Consider the following 17936-nt stretch of genomic DNA (forward strand, 5'->3'; position numbering starts at 1 on the left):
CCTGGCCTTTTATAGAAAGTTTGTATAAAAAGCTCATTGACTCTTGCTTTAGATAATAAAGAAGAGGAATCACAAGTTTTTCTACTGGTCCTCAGGGCAAATTTGTTACCATGAAATTTTCCTGAGCCTAGTATGGACTGTACTTCAGATGTTCCCTCTGGTTTATCAGTTTAACCCATCTGCTTCCCAAATTTGGGAAGTTGCCCCCAACGCTGGTTCTTCGATGGACCCCTGGCATGTTCATCATGTTATATGTACTTTTACTTCAATTGCTTGTTACATAGTAGGTGGTCAATCAATATTTCCTGGTAGAACTGGAGGCAGAAGGGCAATAAATTTGTTTGGTCTGACACCTTGAACTGGAAGACTAAAATATTTTCTCAACCATATAAATCAAGAAAGCTTTTATTACCCATGTATATGGAGCTCTGGTTTTTAAAGTGATTCCAGCTTGCTAGAGGACATACTTTCTTGTGTGTCTTCTTCCTATGACTTCTGATTATTATAACATAATAGGTGGACCTATTAACTTCATAGCTGGGTCCCATGTGTCTTAGTAAATGATTTTCATTTAGATGGTCTAAAAAAAGTAAAATAGATATTCTGCTTGTTTTCTTACTCTCCATCTTTCATCACTGTACTATTACACAGTGGCTTTTCTTGTTAACAAACCCATATTATAGTCCAAAATATTTTTTAAAAATAATAACCAGGCTTTAAATGTGACATATGAAAAAATGAATTGCTTTTAAAGTTCTAAATAAGACATCTATTTTAATCTATTTCAATGCTGATGATTTCTCTTTATTTTTAAAAATAAATCACCCTGCTTCAATTTGAAAGCCAATTGTCTGTGGAGGCACTAAAATTATTTAGTCTATTCAAGTGATAATGTACAATAAAGTTTACCTATTTTTAAATAGTTGAAGTATAATCGAGGAGAAAGAGTTTTCTTAAAACAATTAGTATAAAATTCATTTGAAATAATATGAGGGGTCGGGATGAATAGATGTTTCTAAAAGATTTAGGTTTTGTTCATTAAAATGCTGAATGTATTTAATATTCATTGCTAGCACTGAACATGGGCCTGAAGGCTAAGGTTTATATATCATGTACTTCATTAAAAAGAAGAGATTGTTATGCAAATCTGTAGTATATTCAGTAACTTTCCACAGAGAAAAAAAGAAAGCACATATAGTAAAGAGTTTTAAGATAAAAACAAGGGCGAGTTAATTACCTCTATCAACATTTATTAGCTATCCATGCAAGTAAATTTCACTTAGCAATTTGTTCTTCTCCCCCATATTTGGAGATTTATTTTTCTACTAAGGGAAAGGCCTTGGAATAATAAGGCATCTGGGCATAGGAATTTAAGGCACAAACCAGTTAACAGAGTCTCCATTTCCAAATGTAAAGGATGGCTATTTCTATGCTTTGCACACGGTAGTGCTAATAAATTTCAATACATTTTCTATAAGACCTCCAGTTATTCTCTGGGGTAGCTACTATCACAATTCCCATTTTACAGATGAGAAAAGTGTGATGCACAGAGATGGACAATATTGCACAGAATCACAACCATTTCTAAGTAGTAGAGTGGGGGGTTCAACCCAGTCAGTCCGATGCCAAATACTTCAATATTATAGCTTTGCCTCCTATTTATATGGTTTACGTAAACAGTGCCATACAAAATTTAGGTAGCCAATAACCAGAAGCAAGAAATTACCACTATGGTGTGAATTTTCCTCAAACTTATCTCAAAGCCTTCCTTTTTTTGTCTCTCTCTTTCAACTCAAGAGATCAAACTCAAGAACAAAATGTCAGATCCGGTGCAAGTCTAGATTTTTTGTTTGAGACTTTTTTCCAGAGGGATTCCCTAAACAACAGGGAAGGGTCAGAAGACGTCTTTTTTTCTTTTTTCTTTTTGTCAAGGAAACAGGTGATCAACATTTCTGCTCTGCAGGTTCGTTTGTCAGAGTTCTAAGACCAGATTGGTGCCTCTGCTCATAAGGTAAGTACCCTGTCAAAAGCATCCTGCTTGCTTTTTTTAGGCAGGAAGAGAAGTCATCATTTCTATCAATACATCATAGGCCCTGAGAAGTCCTTCAAAAAAGAAACCAGCCCAACTTGGTGCAACCCAGCATTTCCAAAACATTTGGTAATAGAGCACATCTTGCATGTATTAGGGATAAAATTTTAGACAAGTCTAAATCTCCCATCATGACCACATACGAGCCGTAACAAAACCCCCACTAAATTTAGAATAAGGGCCTTGAAGATGGAATGAGTCTTAGGCGAACTCATCCATCAAATACAAGGAATATTGAGACACTCAGATCCATCTAGCTTGCTTTTCAGCTGAGGAAACTGAGAATCGAAAAGATTTCATCTTATAGGAAGGAGGAGAAAGAGTTCTCTTACTTCCTGACTCAAAAATTGTCCAACTATACATGCACCTCTTTGAGGTATGGGGACCCATCCAGAAAACAGTTATAAACACATCTTCCAAAAAAAGGAGACTACTTTGTGGAGATTCTTGCCCTATATATTGAGTCCTTACAGTCACTGGTTCCACTGTCCCTAGAGTGAGAGACCATCAAAGTGTGCATTCGATGTTAAAGCATCCTGCGTATCTATCCACTGGTGTCATCTGTCCTTCACATGATTGGGCAGTTTGGGTCTGTTAAATGTATACGTTACATATTATCAACATTTGGTCCGTGAATTAGCAAACAGGGTAGCATAGGCTTGGAGGTAGAGCCTCCAAGGTATATTTTTGTTTCCCCCAATATTGTTGGGAAATTACCTTTGGTGGGATAAACCCTCACTTGGAGAATCCTAAGCAGTAAACTGCTAACTCATTTGTTTACTTCTAAAATGTCTGTGAGCTGATAGATGCAATTCACCATAATGAAAGTATTTCCAAGCCCTAGCCAATGATCCATAGTAATTGTGCTTTTATGATCTTATTACACATTCTCCCCTCCACTTCCTCCTGTGTTTGTCTGTTTAATAGACCCCCATCATAATAGCTGGAGGTGGAGGAGAGTGAGTGAGGTCAGGAGATGGGTTTACTGGGGTGCTTCAAAGTGTTTTCCTTGTAGAGCCGGTGGGGCCCCAGAACCCCACCTTGACAGAGGTGCTCATTGTCTTCCTTAAAGCTGATGAAAAACCACAAATCTTATCCCAGCACAAGCTGCTTCCAATTATTCAGTAATATTTAAATTAATTAATTGCTAGTCTGATTTGTAAATTGATCTCTTAGACATTCAGTTTGTGTAAAATAGTAGATTTCAAACTTTTTCCCTCCTCAGCGGAACATCCAAGTTTTGGTAAGCACACCGTCAGATAAAATTCTTCCTGACTGCCTGTCATTTCTGGTGTTTTCATATGCAGATGGGGCAGGGGTAGCTGTGAAGAGAGAGCACAGGCAATTTTATCAACTAGAGACAAACTGGGTCTGTAGGCACTGTTGAGAAAAGCCCCATGAGAACCACTCTACACCACACGCTGGTACCAGACAGTTCTTTCCAGGCTAAAAGTCTCACCACGACCATGTTCAAAGTCCTAAAGTGATTTTCTTTTCTTTTTTTTCCTTTTATTTTAAATTCCAGTATAATTGGGGCGCCTGGGTGGCTCAGTCGGTTAAGTGTCCGACTTTGGCTCAGGTCATGATCTCGCAGTTTGTGAGTTCAGGCCCTGTGTTGGGCTCTGTGCTGACAGCTCAGAGCCTGAAGCCTGCTTAGGATTCTGTGTCTCCCTCTCTCTCTCTCTGCCCCTCCTCTGCTCCCGCTCTGTCTCTCTCTGTCTCTCAAAAATAAACATTAAAAATAAAAAGATGTAGTATATCTATACAATGGAATACTACTTGGTGATCAAAAAGAATGAAATCTTGCCATTTGTAACAATGTGGATGGAACGGGAGTGTATTTTGCTAAGTGACATAAGTCAGTCAGGGAAAGACAGATATATGATTTCATTCATATGTAGAATTTAACAAACACAACAGATGAACCCAGGGGAGGGAAAGAAAAATAAGATAAAAACCAGAGAGGGAGGGAAACCATAAGAGTGTCTTAAATACCAAGAACGCACGGAGAGTTGCTGGAGGGGGGTGGGTGGGGAAATGGGCTAGAGGAGTGATGGGCATTTAGGAGGACACTTGTTGGATGAGCACTGGGTGTTATATGTAAGTGATGAAGCATTGGGTTCTACTCCTGAAACCAATACTATATATTCACTAACTTTCACTTAAATAAATACATTCCAAAAAATCTGAGAGCATTTGGAGTGCACCCCCAATTACTTAGAGACAAATCTGGATCTGGGTCAGGGCTTAGGGGCTCATCCAGTAAAATGGAGATAATGATGGCTCCAGCCTCAAAGGGCTGTTATGGGAACCAAATGAAATAATGAATAAATATGATCCATCAACTGCATCATCATAAGAGCTCAATATATGTAAACTATCAATAGCCTCATACCTACGTGACAGGTAGGAAATGACAGGTGGGCAAAAACAAAAGGACTGAAAGTATTAAATGAGATCATGGACAGCGTCTAGCAGACTATATGGCATACTTTGGTACCTAGTATATGATGGTGATGATGATGAGATCGTGTTTTTTTGACTATACGTGCACCTCTTTCAGGTATGGGTACCCATCTCCAACGCCATTATAAACACATTTTCCAGTTCACGGAAATCTGGAGTAAGAAATAAAGGAAGTTAACATATTCTAAAGGGCTTACTTACCACAGTGCCTGACATATAAGCGTTGGAAAAATGGTAGCTATTATCACTGTATGTTCTTTTATAGCATTATCTTCCTTCAAAGTAAGTCTATTTATATATTTTTTTGTTTCCCCCAATATTAGGCCTCTGGGGGGTATTTTTTGATTACCAAATGTTTGCCCCAATTATGAGCCATGATATCAAATGAGGAGCTCTTGAAGCAAAGAGTATGAAAGTACAAATCATCTGCAGTATATATTTCGAATGCTATTAATTACCTTTCCTAAACATCACAATAAATTTACTGAAAGTTTGAGCAAACTTGGGGTTTGACCACATGTTGGCAGAATTTGGGACCTGTGGTCACAACTGCTTTCCCTTCCTTCTACTGTGGCATGTCTGGTCTTGAGGCCTGCTTGTTAATCTTTTTACCCCAATTGTACTTGGAGAGTGCTGCTCTGAGGTTAGATCTGAGGGGGTCCAGTCTCAGTGCTGCCATTGACAGCCTGACCAGCCTTGGGGGAGACACTTAAGCTCTTAGAGTGTCAGTTCTTTTCTCAATAACATGGAACTAAAAATAGTAATACCTGCAGTACAGGGTTGTTAGGAGAATTAAAAGACAATGTACCTGATATAATGAAAGGACCCAATGAAACATCTGCTATTATCAAAGGAAAAGGGTACTGTGCCAATGTCAGTGTCCTGGTCCTGACAATGCGTTCTGGTCATGTACGATGCTATGTTGGGGGCAGCTGGGTGGAGGTACTCAGGAACTCTCTAAATCATTTTTGCTATCTCTTGTGAGTATAAGATTAGTTCAAAATAGTTAAAAAAAGGAAGAAAGAAAGAAAGAAAGAAAGAAAGAAAGAAAGAAAGAAAGAAAGAAAGAAAGAGAAAGGGAAGAGAAAAGAGAAAAGAAAAGAAAAAAAAGGAAGGAAGGAAGGAAGGAGTGAAGAAGGAGAGATGGAAGGGAAGAAGGGAGGGAGAGAGGGAGGGAGGGAGGGAGGCAGGAAGGAAGGAAGGAAGGAAGGAAGGAAGGACGGATGGAAGGAAGAAGACAAAGAAAAATGGGGAGTCTCTTAATACAAAGTCAGCAAAGCTGACCATTATCAGGCCCAAAGTCTTCTGGCCTGAGAAGGTACCTGTCCAGCTCCAGTGGCAGGCAGGTCTCCCTTGAACTTGGGGAAAAACACACTCAGACCACACAAACCAATGCCCTTGCTCTGACTCTGGAGCACTCCAGCTCTCTGCTTCTCACCACAGCTGGGAGAGGCTCTGGGAACCAGAGGGCCTGAGTGCCAGTCCTTGGGAAATGAAGGTTTTCATTCTAAAACAAGAGATTGGCATTCTGATTTCACAACCCAAACTGAGGAGGCCTGGTTATCCTAAGTGCCCTGCTCCTTCTCTGGAGGTGCAGACAGGTCAGGGAGACATTGGACTATTGTCACTGGGTCAAGGTGAGAGGTCACCTGTGACTCCTTTTGTGACACAGCCAGAAAACCTTCCACCCAAAAGTACAATGTTTCCAAGCAACAAAAATGGAGGATTTTATGCTTTTCCAGTTCTGGTTTCAGTCACTCCCCGAACAGCACAATGCAGTCCTACAGAACTTTCCACAATGATAGATATATTCCATATCTGCCCAGTCCACAACAGTACAATGAGCCTCATATACCTGTAGAGCACTTGAAATGTGGCTTGTCCAACTGAGGAATACATTTTTCAATGAAATTTAAATTTCAGTAGCCACAGGTAGCTAGTGACTACTCTATGGTACAGTACAGGTACAAATCAAAATTCTTCTATGCTGCTGCAAAGATTCGTCAAATGTAAGGCTGGGAAGAAACACTAAAGATGTCCCCATATCTCTACTCGTATCGTTTTTGTACAAAACGTCTTGTATAACCTGAATGGTAGGAAAAAAATACTCAGCCCACAAATACCATGGGTGATCTGCTTCTATGGAAGATGTGTTGGTCAGAGAAACGTATTAACCCGTTATGATAAAAATGATAATAGCAAACATTAAAGTAATCTCTTACTAGATGTAGCAAGTAGTGCTAAGTGTTTAATATGCATTATCTTCTATACTCCTCCCAACATCCCCAAACAGTTATTATTAGAACAGCATCTAACATCTACTGAGCACATGCCGTGTGTGAGGCATGATGTTAAAGCCTTACATGCTTTGCCTCATTTAATCCTTACAACCCTGTGAGATAAAGTACTAATATTACCCCATTTATAAGTCCTGCGATTTTGTGCAAGCTTCCTAACCTCAGAAAAATAGAAATACATAATGTATACATAGAAGTATATAAAATAATAATAAAAATAATTTAAAATAAAAAATAATAATTTTTTAAAATTAAAAATAATTAACAAATAATAATAATTAAAAAATAATAACAAATTAAGTGCCTGTGTGGCCAACAGCCAGCTTCAACATCTGAACACTGCCAGTGCTCCTGAAGTCCTTGGAGTGCTTCCCCAAATATGTATCCTGATTTTTCGTTTGCTAACTACTTCCTAAGTTTGTGCTTTGTAGTTCTGCTGACTACATACAGCTCCCTAAATAAACGTGGATTCTTCTTTGAACTCCGTTCCACATGCATCTCTGAGCTCTTAGTCTTCTCCAGGTTCTGCAGAACTTGATTTTCTGAATTCCTCAGGAATCTTTCATTTGCAAGTAATAAAATCCAGTGCAAACTGGCTTAGGCAAAGAAAGAATTTACGCAGTCTAGAAAGAGGACTGGTCATGAGTTCAGGCTGGTCTTCAATCGTGTTTTGGGTTGGGTTGGTCTCCTCTGCCAGGGTCTCTTGAATGATCTACCCCAGCAGATCCCGGATGACACTCTCACTGTTTCCCATTTAGCAAAAAGGGGGCTCTCTACCTGCCTCCTGCACCAGGCATCCTAGCAGGAATCTCAGGACTGAGTTTCAGAGGACCATTCTGGGTTAGGCACTCATCTCTGAGCCAATCACTACAGCCACAGGGATGGAATGTGCTGTTGGACATGATTGTGACTTGGGGGTATGACGCTGATACACATATGAGGGTAGCCCCACAAGACCTCTTCTATTTAAGGTGAGAGGGGATGGTTTGCCTAAGGAAAATGAGGTACTGTTCACAAACAAGAGAGGGTTGGGGTACCTGGTGGACCCAGATAGTTAAGGGACTGACTCTTGATTTCGGTTCGGGTACAATCTCACAGTTCATGAGATCGAGCCCTGAATCGGGCTCTGTGCTGACAGTGCAGAGCCTGCTTGTGATTCTCTCTCTCTCCCCTGCTTGCACTCTCTCTCTCTTTCTCTCTCAAAGTAAATAAGTAAACTTAAAAAAAAAAGATGGTGGACATGGATAGGTAAAGGCAAGACAGGTGTGCCCCACTTCTAAGCAAAGAGGGTAACTCTGACATACCTCAGTCGCTGATGCTCCAGGTACCCCCTCCCAAGACACAAGAAACAACCTAACTGCTCCTGTGTATGGCTGACCTCCTTAACCTCTCAGGATGTTTTAAAAATTATTCTATTCCAAAAGGAAAACATTACTGAGGACTTTATCTTTGGGTTTTCATTTTTATATACAATACTCGTTGACTCTAAAAATGTACTTTATTTGTTTAAATCGGATAGTTATGTCTCTAACTTCCTACTGATGACTACATATTCTCTCTCTCTACCAGAGTGAGGTAAATGAAAAAGAAATTAGTGGGTGTTATTTCAGAGATGTATGGCACAGAGATCAGCAGAAAAAGCCAGAAACAAACAAAAAAGCAACCCATGATTACTCATAATAAAGATTACCGCCAAACAATGAGACTTTATGGGGCTAAAATTATGAAATATTTATAGACCAGTTCATTTTGTTTGCCACTGAAAACTAGTTTTCATTTTTCACATTTCTCTCCCTACTTCTGTTAGAAGCTATGGAAACAGCCCTCTCTTTTTCTCCCCTATGCAAATTGATTCACCTCAGCATGTACTGACCTTTTTCCTTGGCGTATTCTGTTTTTGACTGTGGCCATGTCAGTTGTAAAAAGCAGTGAAGAACCTGATAATGAATGCTTTCACAAGATAACAGTGTGAAAACCTGACCTTGAATCAATGAGAGCACAAGTGCTTTGCCGAATTAAAAAGAAAAATAGTCACATATATCAATGACTATTTTTCTTCCTTAAAATAATGATAGTCCTCAACAAGACTTTCGGAAGGAAAAACAGTATGTCTCATTCTATAGACCTATTTTCCCCAAATTGGCATGTCAATCACATTTTTGTAAACCGAATCATCATTTAAGGTCCAGGGTAACCCCAGAAATATTTTCAGTGAATCATGGAATAATCTTAATTCTAAAGGGAAAAAATACTTGTGAGTTGTCTTACATAAGTTCTTCCATTTAGAGATTTGGAAACTGAGGTACATGGTGAAAAATGACTTAACGGAAGGCATGCTTAAAGAGTTTCTTCTGTGATTTGTATTACTATTCTTTTTTCTTTCTTTCTTTTTTTTTTTTGCTAAATGCAGATTCTGTTTTCAATGTTTACTTAAAAGAAGGTAGGCCTAAAGGATCAAAAGATTGCTTTCTTCACAAAGCAAGATTGCTTTCCTGTAGTTTAAATATAATTTATCATTAATTGTAAAGTTTGTAGATAAAACTAAGTAGCTATTGAAACTAAATAGCTATTTGAAAGAAAAAAGCTTTCAACTGGGTGTGACTTTGCCTCTCCCTCTTCCCCCCCAGAGGACATTCTGTAATGCCTGGAGACTTTTTTGTTTGTCAACAACTAGGGTGAGGGGGTGCTACCAGCCACCAGAGGGTAGAAGCCAGGCACGCTGGTAAACATCCTATAAGGATTCCTTTCCTACAGAAAGGAATGATCTGGCCCCAAACGTTAATTGTGCTGATGCTGGGAAAGCCCCGGTTCAATGAACCCATTACTGCAGGTGAAGATTCCCACAAAGATAATATATCACCTTATTGTACTTACTCTGCTGATAACCGCTACATTAAAGTGTCATAATAATGCTATATCCAGCTGTAGAGAAGTTAGTGTCAGAAGTCTTCCAACCTATTTCTGTATTTACCTCTGCTTCTTCCTTCCTGCGAAATTGATCTTCTCTAGAAGGTCAACCCCTCCTCCAAGGCTTGGAAGCTACTTAAGAATAAATCTGGCTGTGGGGTGCATGGGTAGCTCAGTCGGTTAAGTATCAGACTCTTGATTTCCACTCAGGTTGTGATCTCACAGTCATGAGAGAGCCCCAAGTCAGCTCTTCCCTGGGTTGGGGGTGCAGCCTACTTATGATTTTCTCTCTCCCTTTTCCCCCTCCCCCTTCCCCTGCCAGAGCAAATGCACACGTGCTCTCTCTCTCTCTGTCAACAACAACAACAACCCAAAAAGAATATATATGTACACACACACACGTGTGTGTGTGTGTGTGTGTGTGTGTGTGTGTGTGTGTGTGTGTATGAATAAATTCGGCTGCACGTAACAGAAAAATCTGATTTCCTCTGGCTTCAACAAACAGGAGTTTTGTTTTCCGCACAAAAAAGAAGTCTGAAGGTGACTATCCAGGATGGTACACTGGCTCCATGATGCCACCAGAGACAAGGGATGGTTCTACCCTTCTACCCAGCCATTCTTAGAACTTTGGTCCTCATATATATCCCCTCAGGGTGGTCAGATGGCAGTTCCATTGAAAGCCATGGGGGAGAGGAGAGAAGAGCAAAGGGTAAAGGATGCCTGCGGGTTGACAATGTCCACCTCTGGCGACCATTCCAACTAGATACTCACCGGTTAGTCTCTAAAAATCACACTCTGTTCATTGCCCATGTGCACTCATCACATACAATAATGACATAGTTACCTGTTTTCTTGTCGTGGCTCCCTTGGGCCAACACAGTAGATGACAAACTCTGTAAGGAGTAGGTGGTAGCCTGGTCCATGCTCTGCCCAGCTGCCCTCCCATCCTTCTTCTGGTTCTGTGCTCCCCTCCCTTAGCTGCCTTAAACCTTTGCTGCTAACAGTAGAGCCTGGGTCAGGATTAGTCAAGGCTTTCCTCGGTGCAGGGAGACAGAAAAGCCTGAGTGTTTCCATCCTGGGGGCTGAGCGGGGGTGGTGGGGAGACGCGGTGGGTGGGGGGGTGGCCTGTAGCCAGTGAGTGCTAACACAGGACTAGGAAAGCCTACTCCCTCGTCTTGAGTAGGACACAACTTGGAGGTGTAGTTACCCTCCAGAGCTCCCTGCGGGAACTGCCGAAGACTGGAGTTTTGCCTGAGAGCACCACCTGGCTTGCCTTCTTCCTTTACTAGTTCTATCCTCCTGCCCCCCCAACCCCACCCTCTGCTTTACGAGGGTCTCCCGGGAACACTGCATTAAGAAATCATTTTCACAAGAATCTTTAGTCTGCTTCTGGGGGACAAATCATGTTGCTTTGATTCACCAGCGCCTAGCACAGAGCCTGACACATAGTGAGTGCTTGAGAGCCTCGGCAAGACTGCTTTAAAAAGCAAACAAAACAACATTAAACTTGACCAAATAACCAATTCTAGCGAAAAGAAACATTCGAATTCAGTCAAGTTCATATGATTCAGTAACAGTTACTAATTCTCTATATAAGTTTGATTCAGTTTAGTGGAACTCAAATTCAAGGTAACCTAGTCAAAGTTGGATATTAAATTTTCATTAAAATTTGAGGTGATGGATCAATATAATGTGAGCAGGACTGAGATTTTAAAATGTGTCTCAGGGCACCTGGGTGGCTCAGTCAGTTAAGTGTCCAACTTTTGATCTCAGCTCAGGTCATGATCTCAGGGTTGTGAGTTCAAGCCCTGTGTTGGGTTCTGCACTGGATGTAAAGCCTATTAACATTTTTTTTTCTTTTTAATGTGTCTCATTTTTTTTAATGTTTATTTCTTTTTGAAGGAGAGACAGAGCATGAGCAGGGAAGGGCAGACAGAGAGGGAGACACAGAATCTGAAGCAGCCTCCAGGCTCTGAGATGTCAGCACAGAGCCCAACGTGGGGCTCAAACTCATGAACTGTGAGATTATGACCTGAGCCAAAGTTGGAGGTTCAACCGACTGAGCCACCCAGGTGCCCCTTTAATGTGCCTCATTCTTTAATTAGCTTTAGGTTCCCACTGAGAAGCCCAGGAGTCTCACCCTACTAGATGTCACAAAACCCTCTTTTTGGTAAGCAGGCTGGCTACAATGGCATCCCAGAAGCAAAGCTACAGGTAACATTAAATAAAGTTGCTCCAATGAGTGGAGGTCTGGGAAGAAGGATGAATTCTTAAGGGGAGTTTAAATCTGTGCAGAGCTCTCCTGGGACCTCAGCCCTCACAGTTTCTGTTTGCTGCACTCTTTCTAGCCTGCTGACTGCCCTTCATGGTCCTGGGTGCTCTCTCGCGGTGAGTCCACTGCAGGTCATGGTGCCTGACCCCCGGAGCAAGGCCTTTTCCAAGACACGCAGAACCCTCTCTGGGAAAACAGAGGTTTGAAAGAAGGGAGTCTGGGATTGGCTGAGTACTGTGACCGAGTTTCAGTTAACATCTTACTTCACATTTACAGTACTTCACTTAGAGCCAAACATTTTCCTGTCCCAACTTACTCTTGGCGTTGGAGTTAGATTCCCTGAATTCAAATCCCAACTCTGTCACATTCAAGCTCTGTGATATGGTGCACCTCATTCTCTCTCCCTGGGCTGCAGTTTCCTAAGTACAGAATGCAGGGGACATGAGAGAATGAGGTCTTGGTCTTTTGTGACTGTTACTATATTCCTAGTGACTAGACAGTGCCTGAAATATGGGATGTACTCATTAAGTATTGCCTTATTAACGAATGATGTGTTTGTGAAGATTGAAGGAAATCAGTGAGTACGAAGGACTTTACATAGTGTCTGGCACAAAGCAGTCTCTCAATAAATATTAGCTATCCACATGTAAAATAGACATATAAATATATACTTTATTTTTTATACCTGGTCACATAGCTTCTAGGCTTAATGCAATGTTCTCTAATCCATTCTTTTCATTAACAGAGGTATCTCCCTACTTCCTGACAGCAACAGTACATGTAGTAAACACTGCTGATTGCCCAATCAGCCTCCATTCACCCCTTTCTTTCTTCTTAACAGAACCTAGCTCCTGAGCAAGTATTCAACATTCCACATGTCTCATGACTCGGGAGAATGTAATCCAAGACTAAGCTCTAGAGTGGATGTTAAGCAGTCTGAGCCAATCACATGGCATCCTTTCCCCCTTGCCCCACTTCTGTGATTCTGATTGGTCACATAATTAATGCCGGTCCAATAAGAATGAGGGAAATATTTCCATTTCACACTTGGAGTGTGGTTTTTCCCTCTCCTATCAGGTGGTCAACTGAGAACAAAGAAGCATGTGGATAGAGAGATGGAGAGGGCAAGGCATTTGATAGTATCTTTGATGGTTCCACTCTTTCCAGGTATGTCTTGTTTGTCATTTAGGATGGGCTTTTCAGCACCTTGCAACAAGAAGCATTCTACCTAATGGATTGCAAAATTATTTAGGAGGTGATACTAAAAATGCCTTCTTCAAATAATAATAGTAATGATCGCCAATGCTTACTCATCACTGTGTCAAACCTGTGCCAAGCTCTTTGGCTATTTTACTTATTTATGCTTCCAAACAATCACTATGAGGTAGAGATTGTTATTAAGCTCATTTTCAGATAAGGAAATCTTTGTCCAGCTGTATGTCAAAGACACACACACACGCACACATGCACACACACACACACACATGCACACACACACACACACATGCACACACACACACACACACACACACAACAGGTTAGTGAGGGAGGTGGAGTTTAAACACTGGCAATCCGGCTCTAGAGCCAAACTTATACCTAGTCCTACACCTAACCAGTGAACTATACAGTGTTTAATGTGATGAAGGTTCCCAGTGACATACATATAAACCACCACCACAACAAAAATAAGAATGGAGTGTGCTTCGCTTAAAAAAAAAAAGTATACTAAGTCTTTCTCAGGAAATAATTGAACACTAGCTCAATTTTTTTGCTGGTGTATCTTTTTTTTCATAAAATGTATCCCTTTTTGAAAACACATATTCATCCATTCAGTCATTCATTAAATATTTATTGGGTTCTTATGTGTCAGCCTTTGTACCAGGTGCTACAGGTACAAAAGTGAATAACTTCCTGTCTAGCGGGAAAGACCAGCAAATGGCAATCACCATGCTGGGTGAGGAGCACTTCCACGGGGCGGGGGGTGGGGGAGGGCGCGGGAAATAATGTCTACACCATGGGAACATCAAAACATGGTACCTTAACCAGCTGGTGCAACAGTAGTGTCAAGGAATGCTTTCCACGTGAGACAGAAGACTTCTCTATGGGAGGCAGGAGAGCATCTGTACAGAGGCCTGCAGGGGGAAAGAGAATATGGCATATTCATCATGCTGCTGAGTGTGGGGATTCTGTGTGGGGTCTGGGCAAGTAGGGACTGGGCAAGAGAGAGGGGAAAGCAGACTCGAGAGTCAGGGAGATAAGCAGTGGCCAGGAAGTTTGGTCTTTGTCTAACCCAGGTCCTCTAGAAAGTGGACTACAAGGCAGAAATGAAAGCACTGACACTTAATGTGGGGGATGCAAGGCCAGGGCAGTGAGGAAAGTTATAAAGGGAAGGAAGGCAAATGCAGAAGCAAAGCAACATGAGGGAACTATAACACATGGCCTTGGTGGCCACCATGTTACAATGAGCCAAAAGGAGGCACAGCAAGTAACTAACTCAGCAGGTGAATCTGCATGGGACAAGGGACTTTGCTTGAAAGATTATAAGAAGAAACCTCTCCTTGTAGTCCACAAAAGTAGCAAGAAGGGGAAAGTTCTCTGCCCAGCTCCCTTCCATATCCTACTTTCCTTTGTTTAAGGAATATCTATTCGAAGTTAACTTCTCCATCTTTCTGGTTATGTCACCTGGCACAGCCCAAGAAGTCAGACGTCACGCTCCATTGTGTGGCATTTCATGAGATTTTGGAAGTGGAGGTTGGTGTGTGACACTGGAAGGCCATGCAGGCCCACCACTTCAACTTGGACCCCGGACAGCAGAGCTGAGCTCCTTCATAAAGGAAAAAGGTAAAAGAATCTACGAAGGTGGGGAGGTTTGTGTGCAACACAGTCTTTCCCCTGAAAGGAAGCCACAATCAGGTTAGAGCTTAGAAAGCTCATCCAGGCTGTAGTGTGAAGGGGGGATTTGAAAGGGCAGATCCAAGAGTATGGAGACCACACTAGAGTCTGGTCTAAGGTGGATGGACTTGTCCAAAACCAAAGCAGTCAAGTTGACTGTACTTTGTAACTAAGTGGATATGGAGGGTGAGGGAGAGAGGTGGCACCCAGCTGTTTGGCTTGGGCAGCTAAGGATTAGAGTGTGGTGCCATTTCCCGAGATGGGGAATGGATAGAAAGGAACAGGCTGGAGGTGGGGCAGGGTAGGGAGGAAGTAAAGATGGTGAATTCAGTTTTGAACATATTGAAGTTGAGCAATGTGAGACACATCCAAGTAGATGTGTTTTAAGGCTGTCGGTGACACAAGTCTGGTGTTTGGGAGCAATAGCTCAGCAGGAGACACAGATTTTTGATCAGTGAGGTGGGTAATGAAGCAGGTGCGGGGGTGCATGAGATGTGTCAAGGAGAACATGTCAGAGAAGGAAGAAAAGAGGTTCGAGGGCCCAGCTTTCTTAGGCTCCACAATGCTACTGTATAATGACTGGGCAGCAAGACCAAGAGGAGACTCCAAAGGAAGCCAAGAATGACCAGAGATGTCCCTGAGGCAGGAAAGCTCTCCAAGGACATGGGGAACAATGTCAGCCGCTGCAGAGGAGTCAAGTCAGAAAAAGAGTGAGAAGTGTTCAATGGATTTAGAAATGAGCAGGTGATGGTTATCCTTGTTGTGAGCAGGGCCAATGGAGTGGGTTGGATTTGGGGTATGTAGAAGCAAAATGGGGAGAAAATACTGATCTCTCGTGCAGAGCTTACTTACAATTCAGAATAGTCACTGTGATTAGTGATGATGCAAAGGTCAAGAGATTGCAGGGCAAAAGAGAGTTCCAGTGCATTTTAGCTCCATACCCTATTCTGTTTCTTCACAGCACCTTTCACAATGTGAAGCAGTATTACTTATGTGCTTACTTGTTGTCTTGTCCTCTAGAATGGAAGCACCATGAAGTCTGAAATTTTGTCTTGTTCACTCCTGCATCCCCAGTGCGTGGCACAAAGTAGCCATTTAATAAATATTTGTTGAATAAAGGATTGGCTGAATCTGATGAAAATAGGTAAAGGAAAAAAAAATAAACACAATGAGTTTAATTATATGGACATAATGTTCAGATTCTTTATGAGGAATTATAGATGCGCATTAAAATCAGGAAAAGCAAGTTGTGAGGATGCCTGTAAGACATCTCCTGGGGTTGGCCTCCCAGACTTTACTCATAATGTAAGCGGACATCAACAATACTCAAAGACTGTGATGTACTTCCAGAAGACTTCTAATCTACAACTCTCCTATAGACTTTTATTTATTTTAATTTTTTTAATGTTTATTTATTTTTGAGACAGAGAGAGACAGAGCATGAGCAGGGGAAGGGCAGAGAAAGAGGGAGACACAGAACCCTAAGCAGGCTCCAGGCTCTGAGCTGTCAACATATAGCCCAACGCGGGGCTCAAACTCGTCAACTGCGAGATCATGACCTGAGCTCGCCCAACCGACTGAGCCACCCAGGCTCTCCTCTCCTATAGACTTTTATGAAGAAGTGTTACTAGCAATTAGATTCTAAACTGCAAAGTAACTATCTTAGGGACTAAATAACATTAAATAAATAAATAAATAAATAAATAAATAAATAAACAAACAAACAGATAGATAGATAGATATGTATATTTGTGTGTGTGTGTGTGTGTATTTCCATTACTTTACTCAACTAAAAGACAGAAGTTATGTACTCGAATTTTGAAGCTTGCATATTCACAATCTTGTATTCCTAGTAAAGGCAACATCATACATAGTATACAACAACGATGTCAAAGACCTACTTTACTGTATTGCAGGATGAAAGACCTACTCCCTATGGAATCAATTTTAGCGGAAGTAAACACTGAAATGGCAATTCCAAGAAGAATGCTGTCCTTGGCATAATTTCCTTTTTATCTCTACTTTCTATAGCTTCTATATGGTCCCATGTTTTAGCCACAATCAATTAATTATGTGCTCTTAAGTATTTAATAACTTTACCAGGCCCAATTCTGTTTAGTGACTCTCTATGGTAGATGTGTGTTCCATTTAGATTGTGAATTCTGGTCTCCAAACCTTGTGATTTCAGTGATAAGAATGAAATGTGGAGATATGGAAAGAGAATGTCTTCTCAACTTAAGGAGCATTGTTCTTCATGACTGTAGTAGAAATTAAGAAGGAAAGAGTACCACTTAAAGTATGTTACCAGTGTAAGGAGAAGAGCAAAACTCATAAAACCAGTGTGCTTTGGGGAAATTCATTGGTCTTTGAATGGATTTCACAAGTCCAGGGGTGAAACAGTCAGAGTAATATCCCAGATTGCCCTAGCTGGCTAATTAGTCAGTTTAGGGTAAATTAGGCTGGAGGAACATATATACCTTCAAATCTCAATGGCTTTCAATCATAACATCTTATTTCTGATTCTCCTTACACACCTATCTCAGAATTGGCTTTAGAGAGTTCTGCCTCCACTATGGTAGAGTAGGTTCCATTATCTGCTCTTCCTGCAAATAATGACTGTGAACTCTGAACAAAATACATTAAAAACAAAACAAAACAAAACAAAACAACAACAATAAAACTGCTGAAGGTTCTGGAGAGTGAGCAAAAGCAGACAGATTTAAGGAGTCAAAACTTGTAAGAGTCATCATCAGAGTTGATGATAACAGGAATTTCCCCTTTCAGTGGTGTTAGATTAAGCTTAAGTAGTAGCATGGGTGGGTTCAAATTCGAATAGAAAACCTGCTGTTCTTTCTGGCTTGAGGAATCACAGGCTCTGAGCTGGTCATTGCTGCTGGAAAGTAATGAGGGAATCCCAGAAAAGAGGCAGAGCAAAAGGGCCACCACTTCTGTGCATAAACTTTGTCCAAGTCTCTGACCCCTGAACAATGTGTGAGGCAGACTTAAAGCAGCT

The 17936-nt window shown here is 41.2% G+C and overlaps 1 long non-coding RNA gene across 1 annotated transcript; it reads left to right on the forward strand.

The window, feature by feature from the left end:
- Nucleotides 1-13138: 13138 nt before the first annotated feature.
- LOC109254524 (uncharacterized) lies at nt 13139-16042 on the forward strand. The gene is made up of 3 exons (XR_002074839.2): nt 13139-13198; nt 14723-14872; nt 15944-16042. It is a non-coding gene; the product is annotated as an uncharacterized LOC109254524 (long non-coding RNA).
- The last annotated feature ends 1894 nt before the right edge of the window (nt 16043-17936 follow it).

Source organism: Panthera pardus, unplaced genomic scaffold (assembly GCF_024362965.1).
Source record: "Panthera pardus isolate Hobbes unplaced genomic scaffold, ASM2436296v1 HiC_scaffold_8, whole genome shotgun sequence".
Taxonomy (NCBI): Eukaryota; Metazoa; Chordata; class Mammalia; order Carnivora; family Felidae; genus Panthera; species Panthera pardus.